The following is a 23,426-nucleotide window of genomic DNA, read 5'->3' on the forward strand; positions in this document are numbered from 1 at the left end:
CACTGACTTAGCTGTGTCCCAGAGATTCCTGCGTATTGTATCTTTGTTTTCATTTGTTTCAAAGAACTTCTTGATTTCTGCCTTAATTTCATTCTGTATCTTTTAAGTGGCACATTTAGACCATTTACATTTAACATTACTATTGAGATTTGAGGTACTGTTCCAATTATCAGGCTGATTGCTACCTAGATGCTTTATTTTCTTCATGTGTTATTATTTTATAGGCCCTGCAAGTTTAAGCCTTTCAAGAGCTTCTATTCTGGTGCATATTGACCTTTAGTTTCAAGATTTAGACCCCTTTTAGCATTTTTTTTTAATACGGCTGATATGGTAGTGGTAAATTCCCACAGCATTTGCTTGTCTGAAAAAGACTTTATTTCTTCTTCATTTATGCAACTTAGTTTTGCTGGATTACAAAATTCTTGGTTGATAGTTATTCTGTTTAAGGAAGCTAAAGATAAAACCCAAATCCCTTATGGTTTTCCTGTATAGGCTACCTGGTGCTTTTATTCCCTCTATTCTTATCATTCTTTACTTCACTTTGACTTTAAATAGCTTGTTGACGAATGCCTCGGTAATGTCCTTTTTGCAATGAATCTCCCAGGAGTTGTTTAAACTTCCTGTACTTGTATATTTAAATCTCCAGCAAGGCCAGTTTTCTGTAATTATTCCCTCAGATAGGTTTTCCAGACTTTTTGGTTTTTCTTCTCCTTCAGAAACACCAATGATTTTTAGGTTTGGCTATTTTACATAACCTCATATTTCTTGGAGGCTTTGTTCTTTTTTTTTAAACTTATTTTTGTTTTATTTTTGTCTGATTGAATTAATTCAAAGCTTTGTCTTGAAGCTCTGAAATTCTGTCTTCTACTTAGCCTAGTCTAATGTTAAAAGTTTCCACTGCATTTCATAATTCCTTAAATGTGTCTTTTGTTTCCAGAAGTTCTGATTGTTTTTGAAAATTTCTATCTCTATAGAAAAGTTTTTATTCATATCCTGAATTGCTTTTTAAAAAAATTTTTCTTATTTTTCTCCTTTCTCTTTATCTCCTGAAGTAACTTAATAATCCTTTGAATTCTTCATCTGGTGTTTTAAATATTTCATCTTGGTTTGCCATTGTTGAAGACCTAATATAATCTTTTGGGTGTGCTATAGTATCTTGTCTTTTCATATTGCCAAAATTATTGTTCTGGCTCCTTCTCATTTGGGTAAACTATTTCTTCTAATTATTTTTGGATTTATTTTTAATTCAACTGTGATTTTTAAAAATTTCTTTTTTTGTCTCCTTGAGGTTGTGACTTTAATGATTATAGTTTTTGTAACCTAATTTGGCTCCTGGCACTTTCAGAGGTGAAGACTCTGTATGAGCTCCTTGGTTACAGAAAGTCTTTGTATGAAGGCTTTCTCAGACGCTGTCTATGGTAGCAATGTTCTCAGTGTGTGAGCAGGTTCACTGTCTCCGGCAGGGCTAGAATGGCAGATGTTTCTGGAAGCTTATCTTTTCCCCCATTTGTGTACACTTTTTTATTTAGTTATTTTTTACCTAATATTTTATTTACTGAGTTGAAAAGTTCAGGCTTCAGGTCAGTAGGGGATTTGTCTGGGGGTAAAAACCAGATGTAGCTAAACATGTGGGTAAATGCAATACCCCATGGTGGGGAGAGATCACAGCCTTGACAAAGGTAGCTGGGAGAACTCTCAGTGAAATTGTGGTCTTTTCGGCAGGAAAGGAGGGAACCAGTTCAGCTTCTCTGCCAGGCCAGCAGGAAAGCTACCTAACTCCCATACCAGAACCCCAGTGTTTCAGCTATTCAGATCAGATAGGCACCTCTTTTTATCTGCAGGATTTTTGATATTCCAAGTAGAAAGGAACTATCATTCTACCTCTCATACAAGCCTGAACTTGAAGGATGCTCCTTCTGTGGAAAAGCCGTTACCCTGAAATATCCCAGAAAGCAGTCTACAGATACACTCATGCTAAGTTCCCATGGGAGAAGCCTCAGCTGTGTCTGTAGTAGTAGGCAAAGGGGAGAAGTCTCCATCTCCAAGATCTTTCATGGGCATCCAGGCTGCCTGTTGGGGTAGAGTGGCAGACTTTTCTCACTGAGCCCAGCGCTGCACCTTCTGAAATTTCTTTCAGTGCCTCTGCTGAAAGAAATTTCCCACCATGTGGAAAGTTTATTACTCAAGACCTGCCATCTGGATTATTTTGTCCCACAAGATGCTCCCTTAATGTTGTACACTCCCTCTTCCCCTAGCAGTAGGAGTCACTCAGGGCCAGACTACTGTGAATACTGCTCCTTTGGGTCTAGCTGCCCAGTGAGGCTGCCACACTCCAGAATGGTAGTGGGAAATGTCTGCAAGGAATCTAGGGACATGACATGTCCTCAGTTCTCCCAGCAGCAGGTATTAGCACCAGTTCTGATGTGGTGGCAGGTGAATGATATAGATTCTGTGAGATTTCTTAGATATAAATAGGCTTACTGTGTTGGCTTTCTCAAATGCCAGCTGTAGTAGTAGTGAACTAGTCATGTGAACATACTCAGGATCTCTTGGTTAGCCAGGGTGATGCAGTCAATGCTAATGGCTGAGGTTATGCACAAGTTTTCTCTTTCCTGGGTGCTGTGTTATTCTGCCTGCAGATACTGTTATGGACTTTGTCAGGTGGTCTCTAGCCAGGGGGTGACATTTGCAAAAGAGCACCAGCTGTGGTGGTAGTGGTGGATTTGTGCTTGTCTTATGTTATTTACCCACTGGGGGTACTCTGATGTCTCAGGTGTTACCCAGGAAAGTTACCCTACTGTCTCAGGTAATGAGTGGTGCCATAGACCTCACAAAAGTTTCTGTCCTTTGTGTTAAGCCATTAGGATGGGTGGAAGAGCAAAGCCAGGTGTCGGCTGGGTCAGGTTAAGTCTGTGCTCTGGTTCTCCACATGTGGGTGCAAGAAGCCATCCCAGGGGGAATCAGAAGGCAGTTCTCTGGTTCCTGGGGTAATGTTCCAGGGAGAAGTGCAGCTGCCTCTGCTGCCCAGAAGAGTCTGCTAAGGGAGTGGGGAGTAGCAGGCAGCAGTAAGCCCTACCCAGTTCTCATATACCTGGCAAGGCAGGTTTCACACCTACAGTGTTCCACTATCAGCACTGTAAGGCTGGTTGCCTCATCAGGAGCTCGGATGTGCCCACTTCAGCACTCGGCACCTAGCCTGCCTTGGAAAACCCCTCTGCGCTCAGCACTAAGCTCTGAACTCGGCACCTTGCCCACAGTTGGAAAATTCCGCCTACCTACCAATAGCAGCCAGCCCCGGCCATGCCCTATTTCCCCACAACCAATCAAATGCCTTCACTCTCTATAAAACCCCATGCCCAGAAGAGTCAAGTGTGACTGCCCTGGCCTCTTCCCCCGGGACCACGGAACCTCACCTGGGAGCTGAATAAATTGGCATTTAATCTTTTTGTGCTGGCCTCAGTTTCCTCATTTTAAACTTGGAAGAGTGGCTCAGCATCCTGGGCTGCACCACCAAACACCGGAGGATATGAGAGGGTTCAGGAAGGTGGGGACATCTCCCTCAGAATCCTGACCCTATGAAACCCCTCACGGGGAGAAGACAAGAGTGTGGGGACGTCTCCTTTACGCTCAGGTCCTCGAGATGAGATGATAACCCTTACAAGTGGTGCCAAAACCTGGGAGGAGTTCTAGGACCCCTCCTGGGGGAAACTGACTCCTCCACCTGAAGCCAGACCAGGGAACCACTCTGCTGCAAAGTAAGGCTTCTATTGCCCACAACCTCTCCCGTTGCTTGCCTCGTGCACTCCCTGCTCGTAATCATGGCTGCGTCAGGGACTTCTTCCCTTCCCGCCATGGGCCCGGGGCCCAGGCCTCATCTCGAGAACCTGAGCATAAAGGAGACATCCCTACACTCTTGTCTTCTTCCCGTGAGGGGTTTCCTAGGGTCAGGATTCTGAGGGAGACGTCCCCACCTTCCTGAACCCTCTCGTATCCTCCGGTGTTCGGTGGTGCGGCCCAGGATGCTGAGCCACTCTTCCAACCATCCCCGCAGCAGTGGCCAAGGTTTGAGAAATCAGAAGACCCTGTTTGCAAACTCAGGCCCTGCCCCACAGCAGGACCAAACCCCCAGCTTTTGCCACTAAAACGTTTATCTCAAGCTAGCCCTTTGGCATACAAGCTCCTGTCTAGGAAGTAACTGTACTTTCGGTTTCTCTTCCTAATCTCAAGCAAGTGAGTGAGGGAGTGAGTTTATGTGTAGTTCCATGGCCAGATGGCTACAGGGCTTGTGTGGGCCTCAACCCGTGGTTCCACGGGGATGTCATAAGGCATAACGGTGATTCACCTCAGGAAACTGAAGGCAACCAGGCCCAGGGGTTATATGGGTACACCTTAGCCAAGACGCCCTGAAACATCCCTTCGGGGATGTGGCTGGGAAGGCATCAGCTGGTCTCCCTCTCGAGGGGCATCCACTCTTTGTCCGTTAATCCTATATGTGGTCCTGTCTTTACTGTAAATTTGCTAGTTTCATTAGGCTCCTACTAGCTGATACACAGTGGTCCAGGCCTGCTTCCCTCGAAATAGCAGATATTCTGCAGTGGGTATAACACCTTCCGGTGTCCCCACCTCACCCTTAGTTAACTGCAGAAATATATATAATCAGAAATCTTACCCAGACCCCAAGTCGCCACTAGGATGCCTAGCCAAAAATCTACCCAAACTGGGTCTTTCTAAAAAAAAGAAAAGGCTACTCTTCCTCTCCACTGTGGCTTGGCCACAGTGCCCTCTGGGCAACCAGTCTAAATGGCTTCCAGAGGGCACTCTCGACTTTAATGTCCTGACAGACCTGGATAACTTTTGCCAAAGGAATGGCAAGTGGGCAGAGTTTCCCTACATTCAGGCTTTCTGGCATCTCCACTCCCACCCCAACCTCTGCTCCTCCTGCAATACTGCCCAGGTACTCCTAGCAAAAAACTCCCCCACAATCCCTCTGGCCCCTTCGCCAACCCCTCCTGCTCCTCCTCTTCTGAGTTCCAACCTGACTTCTCCTGTTAGTGCCCACACTTGCTTGTACTGTGCTTCCAATGACGAAACCTCTCTCCTCTGTCCTCTCTGCAAGGTGGCTGGAGCGGAGGGCATTGTCTGAGTGCACGTTCCCTTCTCCCTCTCCCATCTATCAGCCATTGAAAAGCACCTAGGGTCATTCTCCACCAATCCTACTGCTTACACCAAATAATTTTGTTACCTCACCCAGGCATACGACCTTACCTGGCATGACACCTACGTAATCCTGTGCTCCACCCTTACACCAGATGAGCATGACCGCATTCTTACAGTGGCCTGAACACACACTGATCAGGTGCATCTCACAAACAATCAAATGCTGGTAGGCATGGCAGTGGTACCCGAGGCCAACCCTAATTGGGACTATCAAACTGGTAAAGATGGCCACCGCCACCAAGACCAAATGCTACAGTGCCTCCTAGCAGGCATGCAAAGCACAGCTCAGAAGGTAGTTAATTATGACAAGTTAAGGGAAATAGCTCAGCGTCCTGATGAAAACCCAGCCTCCTTCCTTGACCGACTAACTAATGCTATGATCCTCCATACCTGGCTGGATCTGGCCTCCCTAGCGGTGGCTACAGTCCTAGCCACCCACTTCATCTCCCAGCCAGTGGCTGATATAAGGAGGAAACTTAAAAAAGCTGAGGAGGGCCCCCAAACTCCCATACGAGACCTGGTAAACCTGGCATTTAAGGTTTTTAAGGGCTGAGAGGAAAAAGCTGAGGCCACCCGCCAGGCCCGGCTGCAGCAGAAAGTAAGCCTCCAAACCCGAGCTCTTGTAGCAGCCCTGAGGCCGGCAGCCCACCAAGCACCCGGTGGAGGGGATCCACAGAAGCCCTTCCAAAACTCTTTTATGACCCTGCCCAGGCCCTGTTTTAAATGTGGCCAGGAGGGACACTGGGCGCAGCAGTGCCCCTGTCCTCGTCCTCCTCCCGAACCTTGCCCAAGTTTCAAACAAGCTGGACACTGGAAGGTTAACTGCTCATCCCGGACTACAGGGTCACCCCCCGCACCTCTATGTGAGGGGCAAGCCGGTCCGCAGGAAGCAGTCCCTTTGCTTGAACTTCTCGGCATTGCGAACGACTGACGGAGCCCGGACTCGAGGACCCCCATCACCCTCGCCGAGCCCAGGGTAATGCTGCAGGTAGTGGGTAAGTCCATTTTCTTCTTAGTGGATATGGGGGCTATCTATCCTGTATTGCCTTCCTACTCAGGACCTAGCATACCTTCCCAGGTTTCAGACATGGGAATTAATGGAAAGCCTTCCTGTCCTAACCAAACTCATCCCTTAGCCTGTGTCCTTGAAGGACATCCCTTCTCCCACTCCTTTCTAATCATACCCTCATGCCCAGTCCCCCTTTTAGGATGAGATATTCTCCAAACTGTGGGGGCCACTCTCCAACTCACTGGCCCCCACACTCAAGCCCATCACCAGCCCACCTCCTCTTGCCACTCTTAACCGACACCATGCCCTGTATTAACCCTTTGCCTGAACCCCCTATTCCTCCTGAGGCAGTCAATCCCTCAGTATGGGACACCTCCAAGCCCGTAGTGGCCAGACATCACACTCCAGTTAAGATACTTCTAAAAAATCCTATCCACTTTCCCTCAGGTCCTCAGTTTCCCATCTCAAAAACTCACCGTCAGGGTCTAAAGCCTATCATTACCCAAATCCTAGCCCAAGGACTCCTTATCCCCACCAGTTCCCCCTGTAACACTCCTATCTTGCCGGTCCAGAAGCCGCTGGCGACCACCACCTAGTTCAGAACCTACACCTTATTAATGAGGCAGTGGTACCCCTCCACCCTGTAGTCCCAACGCATACACCCTGTTATCCAGAATTCCCTCCACTACCTCCCATTTGACAGTTCTTGACCTCAAGGATGCCTTCTTTACCATTCCCCTACACCCTAAGTCTTACTTCCTTTTTGCCTTCACCTGGACCGATCCTGACACCAACCTGTCATAGCAGCTCACATGGAGAGTCCTGCCCCAGGGATTTAGAGACAGCCCCCATATTTTCAGACAAGCCTTAGCAGCTGACCTCAGCTCCTGCTCCCTGCAACCCAGTCTCCTTCTTCAGTATGTGGATGACCTGTTACTTTGTAGCCCCTCCCTCTCCCTGACTCAGCAACACACTGCCACTCTCCTTAACTTTCTGGGATCTCAAGGGTACCAGGTATCTCCCTCCAAGGCACAGTTATCAGTCACCTCAGTAGTCTACTTAGGCATTTGCCTCACCCCTACAACTAAGAGCCTAACAACAAATCGCCAAAAGGCACTCCTTTCGCTACAGCCTCCAGAGATGGCTGACCAAATTCTTTCCTATTTAGGGTTTGTAGGATTTTTCCACCACTGGATACCTAATTTTGCCTGCCTAGCTAAACCTCTGTATGCAGCTGTTAAAGACACACCCATGGGACCCTTCTCCCATCCTGGGGTAGTAAAACAAGCTTTTAAAACCCTACAAACTGCCATATCCACAGCACCCCTGCTCCAACTGCCAGATCTCAGCCGCCCCTTCCATTTGTTCACTGATGCAAAACAGCATATTGCAGTTGGGGTCTTAACCCAACCCCTGGGCCCCGTGTATCATCCAGTAGCCTACTTATCGAAACAACTCAACTCCATGGTCAGGGGATGGCAGCCTTGCCTGCAAGCCTTGGGGGCGGCAACAGAACTCACCAAGGAATCCCTAAAACTGAACTTAGGCCAGCCCATCTAAATGTTTGCTCCCCATTGGCTAACTGACCTTCTCTCTCACAAATCCCTCCCTCACCTAGGACCCTCTTGCCTACAGGAATTTCATCTACTCTTTATTGAAAATCCTACAGTCAGCGTTGATCCCACTTCTCCACTCAACCCAGCTCCCCTGCTTCCCCTTCCATCTCATTCCCCCTCCTCAGCCCATTCCTGTCTTGAACTAATAGAGGCACTTACTAAACCTCGAGATGGCTTGTCTGACCTCCCCCTACCTAACCCAGACCTTACCTTTTATGTAGATGGGAGTTCAATAGTGACAGCTGAGGGGCAGCGAAAAGCAGCCTATGCAGTAGTTACAGATTCAGCCACCCTCAAGGCATGCCGCCTCCCTGATGGAACCACATCACAAAAGGCAGAGCTCATTGCCTTAACCCAAGCTCTCAAGTGTGCACAGGGAAAGTGAGCAAACATCTATACTGACTGAAAGTATGCTTTTCTTATTACCCACTGCCACTCTGCCCTCTGGAAAGAGCAGGAATTTCTTACTACAAAAGGGTCCCCCATAATTAATGTTACCCAAATCTCTGATCTGCTGCAGGCCCTATCACTGCCCAAAGAAGTCGCTGTCATCCACTGCCGAGGGCACCAGGCCCTGCAATGCAAGGGCAGATGTGGCAGCAAAATCCTTGACCAGTACCAGGCTAGACCCCACTCCGGTCCTGTTCTTCACCACAGCCATGCCGCCGGTTTATTCGCCATCAGAAAAACAGACCCTCATATTATGGGGGGGGGGAACCGAGTCTAATCAGGGCTGGATCTTCTTAAACAACAAAATTGCCCTTCCACGGGAACAAGCCCCTAAAATTATTGCTAAAATTCACCAGTCCTTACATATAGAGCCTAAGGCATTACACCGCTTTGTGCAGCTCCTCTTTTTCTCACCAAGTCTACAACAGACAATTAAGCAGGTACAAAGAGAGAAAAAAAGAGGAAGAAAGAGAGAGAGAGAAAGAAAGAAAGAAAGAGAGTGAGGGAGAGAGAGAAAAGAGAGAGAAAAAAAGAGAAAAAGATAGAGAGAGAAAGAAAAAGGAGGGGGAGGGGGAGGGGGAGAGAGAGAGAGAGAGAGAGAGAGAGAGAGAGAGAGAAAGAGAGAGGGAGAGAGGAGCCTAATACCACCTTAACAGGTATCCCGCTGTTCAAGGTGCACTTTCAAAATCTCTTTCTCTGCTACGGAACAGCCAAGAGCTCCAGTGGCAACACTACAGTAAAAGTAAAATCCTCCCTTTATGTGCCTCTAGGAGGATACTTTTGGTGTAATGGGACACTAACCAAAGTTATTAATGCCTCCTTTCCCTTCCCTTGTGTGCCTGCCACTTTGGTCCCACAATTAGAGGTATACGGGCAAGCTGAGCTTCTATCCCTCATCACACCTCCCCCTACTCGCCGAAACAAACAAGCTGCCTTCCTCGCAATAGTAGTCGGCCTCTCCTTAGCATCCTCTCTAGTGGCTGCTGGGATATGAAGCGGAGCAATGGGCTACAGTGTCACTTTAGCTGCTCAGCTCGAAGACAAGCTCCGTGTAGCCATTGAAGCATCAGCCGCCTCTCTGGCATCCCTCCAATGACAAATCACGTCGCCGGCTCAGGTAACTCTCCAAAACCAACTGGCCCTAGACCTGTTAATGGCGGAAAAAGGAGGTACCTGTTTGTTTCTTCAGGAGCAGTGTTGCTATTACATCAATGAAATGGGTCTAGTAGAAGAGAATGTCAGGACTCTCTATTGCCTCCAAGAAGACCTCTGAAGAAAACAAACTGCACCGGGCTCTTCTCTTACCTGGTGGCATTCCCCCATGCTCACCTGGCTGGCTTCTATTATCATCCCCATTATCATTGTTTGTCTTTTGCTAATGCTAGCCCCTTTTGTCCTCAGGTTTCTATAAGCTCGTATAAGGGAAATTTCCAGGATGGCCGTAAACCAGTTGCTGCTTCACCCCTATGTCCAACTCCCAACTGAGGCACCAGCCAACTGACCCTTTCCCCTCACTGCACCCCTATTCAACAGGAAGTAATCAGAAAGAAGAGGCATCCTATATCATCAAAAGGGTTGGAATGTAAGGTTGGTTGCCTCATAGGGAGCTCGGACATGCCCACTTCTGCACTTGGCACCTAGCCCGCCTTGGAAAACCCCTCTGCACTCAGCACTAAGCTCTGCACTCGGCACGTAGCCTGCCGTTGGAAAATCCCGCCTACCTACCAATAGCAGCCTGCCCCAACCATGCCCTGTTTCCATGCAACCAATCAAACGCCTTCACTCCCTATAAAACCCCACACCCAGAAGAGTCAAGCGTGACTTCCCTGGCCTCTTTCCCTGGGACCACAGAACCTTGTCTGGGAGCTGAATAAATTGGCATTTAATCTTTTTGTGCTGGCCTCAGTTTCCTCATTTTAAACTCAGCAATAATCCTTACAAGCACCTAGCTAAGTTCTGGGTAGTCTGCACTCAGAATTCAAGCCTTTCCTATTGAGAAAGAAACCATGGCTTTCAGGCCATGCCCCTCCCAGTCTGCCCATGAAGCAGTGGTGCCCAGCTCCTGCACCCATGTCTATAGCACACTTCCCACTGGCCTCTTGGTTCTGGCCAAGGGAGTTCATCCCCACTTGAGATTAAAGCACCAATGATGGGAGCTTCTCTCAACCTGCAACCACCACCTGAATTAGCTGACCAATTTCCATGAGGTACCCTGTGAAAAAGGATCATGGATGGCTTCTTTCTGTCCCTGCTGGAAACTGGGAATTCTCAAAGCATGATCCAATGCCGCTCCTTCTCATGTATTTGCCAGTGCCCACTAAATCAGTTGCAGCACTGTGTAGGGTTAAGGCCTTCCTTCCTGGCCCTGATTGCTAGGTTCCCCAGTGGGAGTATGTATCTTGGAGGCAGTTTATCCCCATCTAACACTCTGAGGACTTAACAGTTTTCTGCCTGGCTCACAATGTAGGCTGCAGCCCACTGCTTCCTTCAACGGGTCTGTAGGTGTTTTTAGTTCTCCTGTTAAGTTCCTGCCTTACTTCTTGGAAAAAGTTCACAGCATGAATCTCTACACAGTATTTTGTCTTTTTAAGTGGGAGAGGCATACTAACAGTCTCCAATCTGCCATCTTAAAAAAAAGACAAAACTCCTGCAGTATTTTAAATATTTCTTGTCAATAAAAGTTATACCTATTGTATCTGTCTCTGCTGCCTCCCCTTCCACCTCCTCTACCTTTTCCACCTCTGTCATCCCTGAGACAGCACCGTCAACATTTCCCTTTTCTCCTCCTCTTCAGAATACTCAATGTGAAGATGAGGATGGAGATCTTTTTGATGATTTACCTCCACTTAATTAATAGTAAATATATTTTCTCTTCATTATGGTTTTCTTAATAACATTTTCCTTTCTCTATATTTTCTCATTCTGTTGTAAAAATACAGTATATAATATGCACAACATACAAAATATGTGTTAACTGACTGTTTATGTTATCAGTAAGACTTATGGCCAACAATAGGCTATTAGTAGTTAAGTTTTTTGGAAGTCAAAAGTTATACATGTGCTGGGTGTGGTGGCTCAAGATTGCAATCTCAGAGTTTTGGGAGGTTGAGATGGGAGGATTGCTGGAGGCCAACCAGGAGTTCAAGACCAGCCTGGGCAATATAGTGAGAACTATCTCTATAAAAAATTATAAAAATTTAGATAGATCTGGTGGTGCACACCTGTAGTCCCAGCTACTTAGGAGGGTGAGGCAGAAGGATCCCTTGAGCCTAAGAGTTTGAGGCTGCAGTGTGCTATGATTACACCACTGCACTCCAACCTGGGTGACACAGCAAGACTTTATCTCAGAAAAGAAAATTATATGTAGATTTTTAACTGTGTGGGTCAGTGCCCCTAATATCCCACATTATTCAAGAGTTAACTGTATCTTTGTTTAAAATAAGAAAACAAGATAATTTTTCAATAAATGTAAGCAGCCTTAGTTGGAAAGCAATTTCCCACGAATCTGGCAATGACTTCATAAAATGCTACTACTTAAAGGTTCGAAATGCTTAAGTATGTAATATATGAGGTTTTTACTATTATTACTATTATTTTACTCTTGGTGTTATACTGTTACTCCAGTTAATGATTGTTGTAATGAAGTCACATTAATATTCAAAGCTGTCCAATGTGTCATTTTTCCTTTGTTGTCAGTGAATTGCTCATATACATAGTCACTAATCCTTTTATATAGACAAATCTTATCTATTACTTTGGGCTTGAGATGCTCTGGCAGTCCTGCCCTACATTTCTAAATGCTCACTGAATGTTTAACATGGATATCAACCTAACAACTCAAACTCATTTTCCTTCCCTTTCAAACTAGGTATTCTCCACTGGAGCTATTCTCAGCACTCTGTAGCTCTCCTTGACTCTTCCTATTTCCTATGCCTTACCAGCCCTGTTCCCCCACTGCTCCCAATCTCATCAGCTGCAAAGTCTCCCACAGTAAATCCCTTTTTCCTCCTTTTGTTTTCATTGTTGTTAGCTAATTCAGGCCCTCATTGGCCTACTGAAACACCTTCCTATATTTCTTCCTCCTTCACTAATAGATTGTAGGCTACTAGAAAATAATCTTCCTAAAGCATATTACAAACAACCCAGGGGTATGTTTTACCCCAAGGCTTTATACAGGAAGAATTCACATATACAGATATTTATCTTCTTTCAGAATCCTTATGACAATTTTCTGTAAATTTGTGGAAATAAGTTTTAAAAATGAAATAACATTGACAACATTTCTAGAAATAGTAATTTAATAAAATTTTATTGTGACTCTTTTTAAGTGCAAAAGAGCCTTCATTTAGGTGTTAAGCACTTGACTATTTTAATATATATTTAAATTTTCATAATTCATATTTTAAAAATATACATGAGAATAGTGAGAATGAAGTAATTGGGAGGGAGAGAGTTGAAGACTTTGAGAAGTTGACATTTAGAGATATATTAATAATGTTTATCAATAACAACATACCTAACTGACCTCCAGATTAGAATGATAACTATAAGTTCTCTTTGCTACTTCTAATAAATATAGAAGGAGGCTGGCAATACTCTTCTTTTAAATATTTTAGAAAGGAAATTATGATTTATTATATGAATACAAGTCATTAATGCATATTTATCTAAAGAAAGGTATTATGCTTTAAATAGTTTTCATTTGACATTTGTCACAGTATATGCTACATAAAATGATGGTAGTTGTACAAGCTTGTCAATCATATTGACTTGAGTTAAATTAAATTTTAGTATTGCTAGTAGTTATGTGACCTTAGACAAGTTTGAATTTTTCATAGCTGTAATTTACTCATTTGTAAAGAAAAATGTCACCTACCTTATCTCAGGCAATACGTATAAATCTTATGGCATAGTTTCTGACACACAGTAGGAGGTTAATAAATGAGACTATAATGTTGGTTCTTCCTTTGACATCAATTATACTTGTAAAATGCTAACTTCATAACAATTTCTTTAATATTCACATTGAATTAATGACAATAGCTAACATGCTAGTGCTCTGCATTTTAAAATGCTATAATTATCTCATTTAATCAAATTCATATAGGATTATATGTAATTAAACTTTAAGTGTCATAAACTAAATGTGTTATAACAATTATTTAAATACAATGAGATAAGATGTGTGAATATACTCCATAAGCTTTGGATACTATGTTCAGTTGCTTAGGTTCAAATCGTGACTCTACAATTTATTAACAATATAACCTTAGTTTCTGATCTTGGGAAAAAAGTGAAAACAACCTTAAAGAGTTGCTTAAAAAGAAAATAATGTGAAACAGTTTTGTAAACTCTGAATAATAATGCAAAAACTAATTAGTGTATTTTTGTTATTTTACCTATGACTTTGGTAGGATTTAATGCTATGCTTTAGTTAAGAGTAAAGAAAATGAAAATAAAGATAATCCAATACAATTTCAACAAAAACTGCCTAAAAACAAGCAAACAAACGAATGAACAAAAACCCATGCTGGAATAAGCAGAAAATAGTTCTAAATGAAAAATTTATGAAAGCCTATTTAATAAAGCCTTACTTTATTTCAGTTAGATTTATGAATAAGTCTGTGACCACCACAACACCTAAAAATGAATTAAATTTTCTATAACTTCCTTAAAGTAGAAAAATGGCTAGAGCTCCTTATGTGTCAGATTATTTTTCTTTAAATAGCATTAGCATTAATTCTAAATAATACTAATATTCAAAATAGGGAAAATAACTACAGAACACCATGGTTATTTACATGATTACAAGGGGTTACAAAGGGTCTATATGTGTGACTATTCAATGTTTTAAAACATTTCCATGATAAAAAGGAAACATACAAAACATTACATACCTTGGTGTATAATGATTTATAAATCATAATTTTGTAAAATGATTGTAAACAAACAAAATGTTGAATACTGCCAACAGAACTGTATGGTGATTTTTAAGAAAGCCTTTTTGGAAAGCTATCAAACACCGCCATCTAGGAAACTTGTGCTATTCATGGATTGGTTTGTAAAAATGTTCAGCCAAATGAATGTAAGAAAACTTACAATTGTTGGCTTTTGCCTACCGTACCAAGATCAGCCTTAAGATCTGTTGGCAGACTTAACTTTCTTGATCCTTTAACTGAAACAACAGAAAAAGGAAAAAGGCAGTTGTTAATAACATAAAATTAAAGAGGAATGTGGGGACAGTATGTTTTATAGTATAATTATTAAAACCCTGATGAACATTACATTTAGCGAGCATGTATGGAAGCAGAAATATTGTTCCAATATTAGTGTTTTGCAACTCAGTAGTAAATATTTAAAATGCAAACAGAAACATGTGAAAAGCAATTGTCTTACATTAAATAAGTGTATCTTTATATAATTGTTTTCATATGTGGTGTGACAAGTAATTTCTTATTTAATTTGGAAAGAACCAAAAATTAATTTAAGACAAATCTAATAGGTAAAGAGATATTGTAACAAATGTACAAGGTCATATAAAAAATAATGAAACGTGTAAAAACTGATCAGCTCTGTCAACATTGTTTTTTCTAAATAGGAAGAAGAAAATTCTATTACATATGATTTAGTCAAGCAAATTTTACTATGTCTGGTAGATGAAATGATGACATCAGTACTGAATACTATAATGTTGCATGAAGTAGGTAAGATAATCTTGAAAATATAAAATATTTGAAAATAAACATAATTATATAAATCGTTATCTAAAAAATGCATATATAAACTAAGAAAACCTTTACAATTTATTTGAAAACTTTCCCCTTATTATTTATTTGCTAATGAAATTTTTACATAGGCACTTTATAAAATATTTAACTGTAAAGCATGTTATCAAAGAAAAAAATGCATTTGGAAAAATCACATTGGAAATCTATCTGTCAATAATTACTATAAAATCCAAATTTACTACCAATTAATGAGTTAACTTTATAAAAATAACTCAATTAATTTATGAGTTATTTTCTTTACAGCCTGAAATTATTTGTAAATGAAGAAGTAAGATAATAAGAGCAGAAAGAATACTCAATTTAAAAGCAGAAAACATGTTTCACAGATTTCTGAATTGTTACTACCTAGTTATAAAACTTTGGGAAAATCCTTTTATAAATCTGCAGCTTAATGTTCTTATCTGTCACATAAATTGTTGACAAGATTTGTCATGTTTCAGCTTAAATATTATTTATAATATTTTATAATAGGTTTTATAAACATAGATATAAATATAAACATAAATATAATTTTCATGTGTTACATGAAATATGACTTGTCTTCTGATTTTTAAAAAAATCATTTAAAAATTTAAAGTCCATTCTTAATTCACAAGTCATTCCAAAACAGGTGGCAAGCTGGATTTGGCCCACAGGATGTAGTTTGCTGACTATAATTTGTCACAGAAAGAAAACATAAATATGGCTGGGCACAGTGGCTCACGCCTGTAATCCAACATTTTGGGAGGCCAAGGTGGGTGGATCACCCGAGGTTGGGAGTACAAGACCAGCCTGACTAACATAGTGAAACCCTGACTCTACTAAAAATACAAAATTAGCCGGGCATGGTGTCACATGCCTGTAATCCCAGCTACTTGGGAGGCTGAGGCAGGAGAATAGCTTGAACCCAGGACATGGAGGCTGCAGTGAGCCCAGATTGTGCCATTGCACTACAGCCTGGGCAACTAGAGTGAAACTCCATTACAAAAAAAAAAAAAAAGAAAGAAAACATAAATATTATCACTCTCATAAAATATTAGCAGCAGGTAGTTGTCTCCATAAAAAGATATTAAAAATAATCCTATTAAGAGGAAGTCAAATCAGATTTTAACAATTTGGGTTTATAATGAGCACAAACAGTATCTGTTTATTGAAATATGACAAATTCAAAAATATATGCAATAATTATGCTTCAGAAAAGGTTAATAAAGTCTGTTTTATCAACTGATTCATAATTTAGATAGACTGAGGGGGTAGGGCAATTATTATTTAAAATAATCTTTCATTTAATTTTTTCAGAGGAACTCACTTGTTATAATGTAAGGATTTGTTTCTTAATTTGTCTTTTTCATTGTTTCTGTCTTGTTTTAAAATAAGGTATTCAATATATCTATATATAATAGTATTATTTACCTCCAAATAGATTACAAAGAGTTTTATAAAAAGAGTTCAGATTTATAGCTGAACAATGTGTGCAATGACAGGTATCTTCCTCCTCCCCACTATTCTTTCTGATGGAAAATTCAACTGGTTTCTATTGATTGGTGCAAAATTAATTGTGGTTTTTGCCATTGCTTTTAAAGGCAAATAAAAATAGAAGTTTTATAAAGTGCCTAATGCAAAGATTTCATTAGCAAATACATAATAAGGGGGAGGTTTTCAAATAGATTCTAGGAGTTTTCTTAGTTTATTCAGACTTTTTAAAAGATAACTTGATTTATAATAACAATATAATTAAAAGTAGTGACAAAAAGCACAAGTAATTTTGCACTAACCTAATAGTATCTGACTACTCTGGCTCTCAAATCTGCTCCACTTTTTAGGATTCCCTTCCCCACTTCTTACCATCTACCTTTCTGGCATTTGGTAGACTACTTCCTACCTGAAAACTGGGGCCACCTTTACCTCACACATAATGTCCTCAATTGTATAACTGAAAGAAAGAAAAGGAATGACTAGATTGTGAGATTAATTAGGGAGCTTCCTTAATAACAGTGTTAACAATAGGCCTCTGTTATTTGTGCACAAAATGATCTTCCTTCTCAGCTGTCCAACTAGTAAAACTCCTCATCATCCTCAAGATGGCTAAAAAATCACTTCCTTTCTGCAAGTAGCCTCAAACTTAAGGCTGCATTTGGATCTTTTAAGTTCCATAGAACCTGTGCACATTTGTATTGTTACACGTAATACATTTCATTATACTTGATATTTTTACTCTTTATCCACTAACATCCTGAAACTCTGAGTTTTCCAAAGATAGGGACTGTATTTCCAATATCTAATAAAGTATTGGCAAAAAGTAGTTATATAGTGTTTGTTGACTGAATGTTGAACAGTATAGTAAGAGAGTAGGAGTGAATACTCTACAGAAAGCCGAGCAGACTGAGAAAATACATTCATGCAAGTGTTAGAGAATAAGTTACACAGTGACATTTGAGAAATTTGGGTTATGAGATGCGTAAGGCAAGAAAGAGTAAAAGGCAAGTAGTCTTGGAAATGCATAGAAAGAAAACAAATACTTATTAATCTATGCAGTATGTTTATGGGAATATAGCTCTCCAAATTTCTTCATTTTTACTGTTATTTCAGTTAATGCATATGCACCACTATCATTTTGTATTATTAGTTAAAGGGGAATAAAGAAATAGGAACTTTACTACTCACTGGCTGAGCACACTATGCAGGGAAGAAAACTGAAGAATCCTGGGTCAAAGGAATTTTAGAGATCATCAGGTCCAATATCCTACTCAACATGAGTATTTGTCCTACAACTATTTTTTTTTTTTTTTTGAGATGGAGTCTTGCTGTGTTGCCCAGGCTGGAGTGCAGTGGTGCGATCTTAGCTCATTGCAACCTTCTCCTCCTGGGTTCAAGGGATTCTCCTGTCTCAGCCTGCCAAGTAGGTGGCTTACAGATGCCTGCCGCCATGCCCAGCTAATTTTTGTATTTTTAGTAGGGATGGAGTTTCACCATGTTGGTCAGGCTGGTCTTGAACTTCTGACCTCAAGCAATCCACTAGCCTCAGCCTTGCAATGTGCTGGGATTACAGGCGTGAGCCACCACACCTGGCCCATACAACATTCTTGACTTTCTATCTGTTTGAGTATTTCCATGATAGTGCCTTCCAAAGTATAAAAAACATTCTAATTTGGGTTGCTATAATTACAACAAAATTTCCTCCCACTCAAGCTCAAACTAGTTTTCTTTACTACTTACTGATTTATCTCAGTTCTTGCCTCTGGACCAATAAAGAGTAATTAACTGATTCTTGCTCCCACATGCCAGATCTTAAAGCACCTGGAGAGACTTAGTGGACTCCTCCAGGTACCCTTAGGTCAGCAGGAATTTGCATTTTAAGAAGCATTGCAGCTTATACTGACATCAATAAGTTGACAGATGACATTTCAAAAAGCAATCTCTTAAGTCTTCATGAGTATTAACCAACCTACAGGACTTTTACTCAGGGTACTTCCATACAAGAGAAGCCATATTGTTCTTAGTTGTTGAATTAGACATAGATGTGCATACAGACACATATTATATATATATATATATATATATATATATATATATATATATACACACACACACACATATATATATCTATATCTTTTGTGTGCTTTTTAATGTGAGTATGATTAGTTTTTTTGAGTAATTAAAATTTTTCATCATATTTTTTAATCTTCCATTTTCTAATGAGGAATAGACAGTGGTAGTTACAAGGAATAGTAGTGTCCCTACTAGGAGAGACTAGATGCATTTTTTTTCCCTTTGTACAGCTCCACACAGACATTCTTGCTTTTCTCCATGGTAGGTTTCCTGGCATTTGATGAAGTGAAGCCTAGTTTTTAAGAAAACAAATGAGCTGTATTCAAATCATGACTCAACCATCTGCCCTGGGCTAATAGTTACTTCATTTCAGAAAGATTGATGCTTCCCTTCCTCTGTAAAATAAGAATAATAATAGTCTATACTTCATAAGATTCTTGTCAGGATTAATGAAAGAAATGTGTGTAAAGCCCTTACCATGTTGTATGGTATATGGCAAGCATTCAATGTTAGCTATTATTTTCATTATTAAACTTAGTTGGCAAGAAAAGAATGCCATTCTATAGTATTCTGTGCCAGAAATAATTTATCTGGGCGACATGTTCTACTGAAAATCTAGTGCCTAGGATTAAACAGCATACTTGATAAAGCCTCCAATTGTATATAATACTGTTATTTCCTCTGCACTATAGAATATCCCAAGATTCCACTGTCTTTTCAAGAGTGACACCACAAACTTGATTTATAATGGGCTTATTTATTTTCTGTAAAAAACTCCTTAAGTAACATTGTGCATCCTCATATCAAATGGTCTCTTTAATCCTTCACACTCTAAAAACTCTCTGTCTTGGCTCACAAAAGTAACACAGTGAAAATTACCATATGTAATCCAGTTGTAGTCAGGGAATATTAACACAGCAAGTGTTAGAATGCTAATAATTTGAATTATTGTGCCCACAGTCCTGTTAGATTATGGGCAAACTGTCAGGAAATTTTTGTTACTTTAACATGCTATGGCATATTTTTTGAAAATAGAAATAAAATCAAAAACGAAAGAAAATCTGTAGAATTACACACTAAAAATGTGAATGTTATTCCACATAAATTATATATAGTCATATTCATTATAAATTTAATAAATATAACTAAAAAAAGAAACAAAATATATAGGAAAGCATCCTCACAGATTGGATTAATCACTTACCTAATGACATGTATCAAATTCTGAATTACCTAGAAATTGTTAAGTAATATAGCATGAGAGACTAAAAATTATGAAAATGTAATCATAAGGATTCACTGATGGCAAAATACATAATAACAGTTATCTATAAATTCTGGTCTAAAGATCAGTTGATGGCCTAGCCTCACAACAGCAGTAGATTATAAACCTTTGCAAAAGTATTCATCTCTGCTCCTAGACTCATTCTTATCAAATTTACGTTCAATTATAGTATTTGCTGCAGAGTAATCAATAGTCTGGTGGCTTACGTGAGAATGAGGTTTTATGCTTATCCCTAAATAAAAATAAAATTGCAGGCATTACAATATGGTTTTGTCTAGGGGCTTCATGTGTCTTGATTGTACCATTTTCTTCAATTATTTGAATATTAATATGCATTTTTGCTAACTGCTAATTCAATTCAAAGCCAATGGATAGTGCAGCCTGGTTCATCATAAGGATTTTTGCATTGGCTTCAAATAAGTCTCAGTCAGATCACTGGTTCTACATGTGAATTAAAATTTTAGAAACAGATTAAACCCTGAATCAAAATCTGCATATGTCTACTACTTTAATGGGCAATATCACAAAAAGATAGGTTAGAAATTTCTAATTCAAAGCTTCTGATTAGTTGTTTCTTGTTTTGAAATGACAGTATTTACTTTTGATTTCCAGTGAAGAATTTTTACTTTGTATGGCTATGCTACAATGAAAATGTAGAAGTCTAGAATGGTCAAAGGGACCAAGCTCAGTTTCTTCAGGCCATGAATGTTTACCACTGCTTTTATAATAGCCATTACTGTATATTATTGAGCATCTGTGTTCTGAACACTGGCACACAATTAAGTGTAAGAAACCTGCTAAAGTTATCATTGTAGAACGTGACAGGGTAAGATCAAATTTTTCTCCAAAATTGAATTCAAAGCTATGCTACTGTATGGTCCAGATATATTCTTTAAAATAAATAAATACAACATTAAGTTAAAATACAAGTTGATTAGATTAAAATGTTTTTAGTTTATGTACTTACGAATTTATCTATTTACTGATTGACTGGTTGGAATATAGCAACAAATTTCATTTGTCTCTCTCTTTCCTTAAACCAGAAACTAAGATAAGACAAAAACACCTGGTATGTACATAGACAAAGTTAAAAATGAAAAAAATAAACAAAAACAAGAATTCTGGGGTTACTGTGCCAAGGTAGAGTCATGAAAAGCCTACATATCTCTAATTTTGTTGCAATTTTCTCCTTTTTCCCCAAGATAAGGTTAAAATACAACTGGACAAAGAGATATTTTTTTATTAGAATTTGCTCCAGCATAACATTGTTTAATGTCATGACTCTACTTTCATCTTAAAAATGTAATATATTTCTATTTGGACAATGTTAATGAGTCAATGACTATTAATATACTTGTTCAATAATTAAAAAACTTCATTTCTGTTTAGGTTAATATCTATTTTGAATTGTAAACTTACAGGGATAACAGTTTTTCAACTCATTTTTTTTCAGTGTACATAACAGGAGGCCAAATAATTTGGGCCAAATAATCAGAGGTCCTTGAAGTCTGAAGACTTGGGTTCAGACTAAGCCATTACTAGCAGAGTGACCTTGGGAAAGCTTCAGAATTTTTTCTTAGCCATAATTTCTCCATTCATATTAAATAAGAACAATACTAATATTATACAGATATTGTAAGGATTAAAGATAATACATATGAAAAATATCTTGTTTGCTTTAAAGTCCTATACAAATGTTGATTATAATTTTTAGCAGAAAAGGCTTAATATATTCAAAAGGTGATAATGCTGTTGATTTGTGAACTGTAAGAACTAAAAATTATTTTGAAAATAATTTTTCAGTTTTTCCTGAAACTTTAATGGTAAACTATATTTTTTCTGATGTTTCATGCAATGTATATTTCTGAAGTTCTATTAAATTTCTTTGTTAAAACATTTCACAGCTCAGCTACTTTTCACTTTCTCACTGTTTGGATGTCACATAATTTTAACTGAGATTATTTTTTGTAATTCCTATATTAATTTTTACTATTTGATTTAATTTAATTAATGAACAGTAGGGAAAAGGCACAGGCTTTAGAAATAAATATAACTAACTTGGAATTCCACCTCTACTCACTTACTCCGAGCTTTAGTTTTCTCATCAAAAAAAGCAAATCCCAGGGGTGTTGTATTATATAAGAAAAAAATAAAATACTGTTTGAAAAATTGTAGATAACTATTATCTCTAAATTCGTTGACTACTGACTTTATTTGGGGACTAGAATGTTAATAATTCATGCTTTGTAGTGTTGTAAAATTGGCTAGAATCATTTTGCAATGAATGCCTAATTTAAGGAGACTGTACAACTTGTGTTTGAGTGTTTTTTTTTTTTTTTAACCCTATGAGATAGCATTGGGTAAAAGAAAGCAAATGTCAAAGACTGCATAAAATTTAGATTATAGGACCTTCCTTTCTATTCACTATTTTTGAGAGATAACATTATCTCTTTGAGGCAATTTTTAAAATAAAGCTTCCATGATTATCATAATTGTTTCTGATTATAGAAAAAATTTCATGGTATTATGAAGAATTACAGAGAAGTTTTTAAAAATCTCACTGTTTGGCTCCTAAGATTTTGCTCTGTTGACTCTTCCCTACTTTATTATAGGCCTGATAAAACTATTCAGGTTTAGAGTACAAAAACAACACTACCAAAATTTTATGGAGTATTTCAAAACATTTTACAAAAGCCTTAGGGGTTCCTACTTCGTATCTCATGAAGTAAGTGTCTCTGGCTTTAGTAATTGCTTCAGGGAAATATGTTTTCATACACGATGAGGGACTTGTGTTTTCAGCACAACAAATAAGAAAGTTTAGAGACAAGTTGTGAAGTTTAGAAAATTGTGGATATTTGAATAACTTATTTGCTCATAAAAGAGATTTTCATTTTCCCCTGGCAAGTGATGTACTTGATTCCTCTGTCTCATAGCTGATACTTCATTCTTATAAAAGTCTGGTGTTGACTCAGGGGTTCTGGTAGCAAGTCCTAAAGGAAGGGAATACAAAACTATTGGCATGCAGTATCATAGCCTAAGTGAACCAAGAATTTTAACTTTAAAGTTGAATTTCATAATAACTATTTTGAAAGATCTGTCTTTTGTACCTTCATCTAAAATAAAGATAAATTCTGCCCCAAGAGAAGACTGTTTGGAGGGAGAAGAAAGGTTTCTGGAGACTATATGAGGACTTTAGGCACATAGGATTGCCCAGAAGGAGCATTCAAACTAAGCTGTAAGACCAAGCTCTGGGCCAATCCTGAGAACAACAGAGTTTGGTACTCCTTTGTTAGTATTTGTGAGTAACCTCTATGATATTTTAATAAAGACACATTTAATAAATACATAAATTTCTATCATCCTACCCTTCACTTGAACTTGATAGCATAATAAATCTGTTGTAGATTGTGCATTGAGAATTATGAAGGTGAATGTCTATACAGGTAGCAGAAGTGTCAGAACCTAATGCTAGTATAGAAAAAGATATTAATCCAAGTAAAGAATTAGACAAAAGGCATACATTCAAGTAGGGC

General features: G+C 39.3%; 1 protein-coding gene and 1 long non-coding RNA gene across 10 annotated transcripts in view; both read right to left on the reverse strand.

Moving 5' to 3' along the window:
* STXBP5L (syntaxin binding protein 5 like) overlaps positions 1 to 23,426 on the reverse strand; it is a 421,768-nt gene that overhangs the window by 64,823 nt on the left and 333,519 nt on the right. The gene's annotated exons all lie outside the window — the stretch shown is intronic.
* Positions 1,540 to 11,210, reverse strand: LOC116565389. The gene is made up of 2 exons (XR_004275415.1): positions 10,238 to 11,210; positions 1,540 to 3,134 (listed from the first exon to the last, which is right to left on the reverse strand). It is a non-coding gene; the product is annotated as an uncharacterized LOC116565389 (long non-coding RNA).

This window comes from Sapajus apella, unplaced genomic scaffold (genome assembly GCF_009761245.1).
Source record: "Sapajus apella isolate SASKATOON/1434 unplaced genomic scaffold, GSC_monkey_1.0 scaffold40, whole genome shotgun sequence".
NCBI lineage: Eukaryota > Metazoa > Chordata > Mammalia > Primates > Cebidae > Sapajus > Sapajus apella.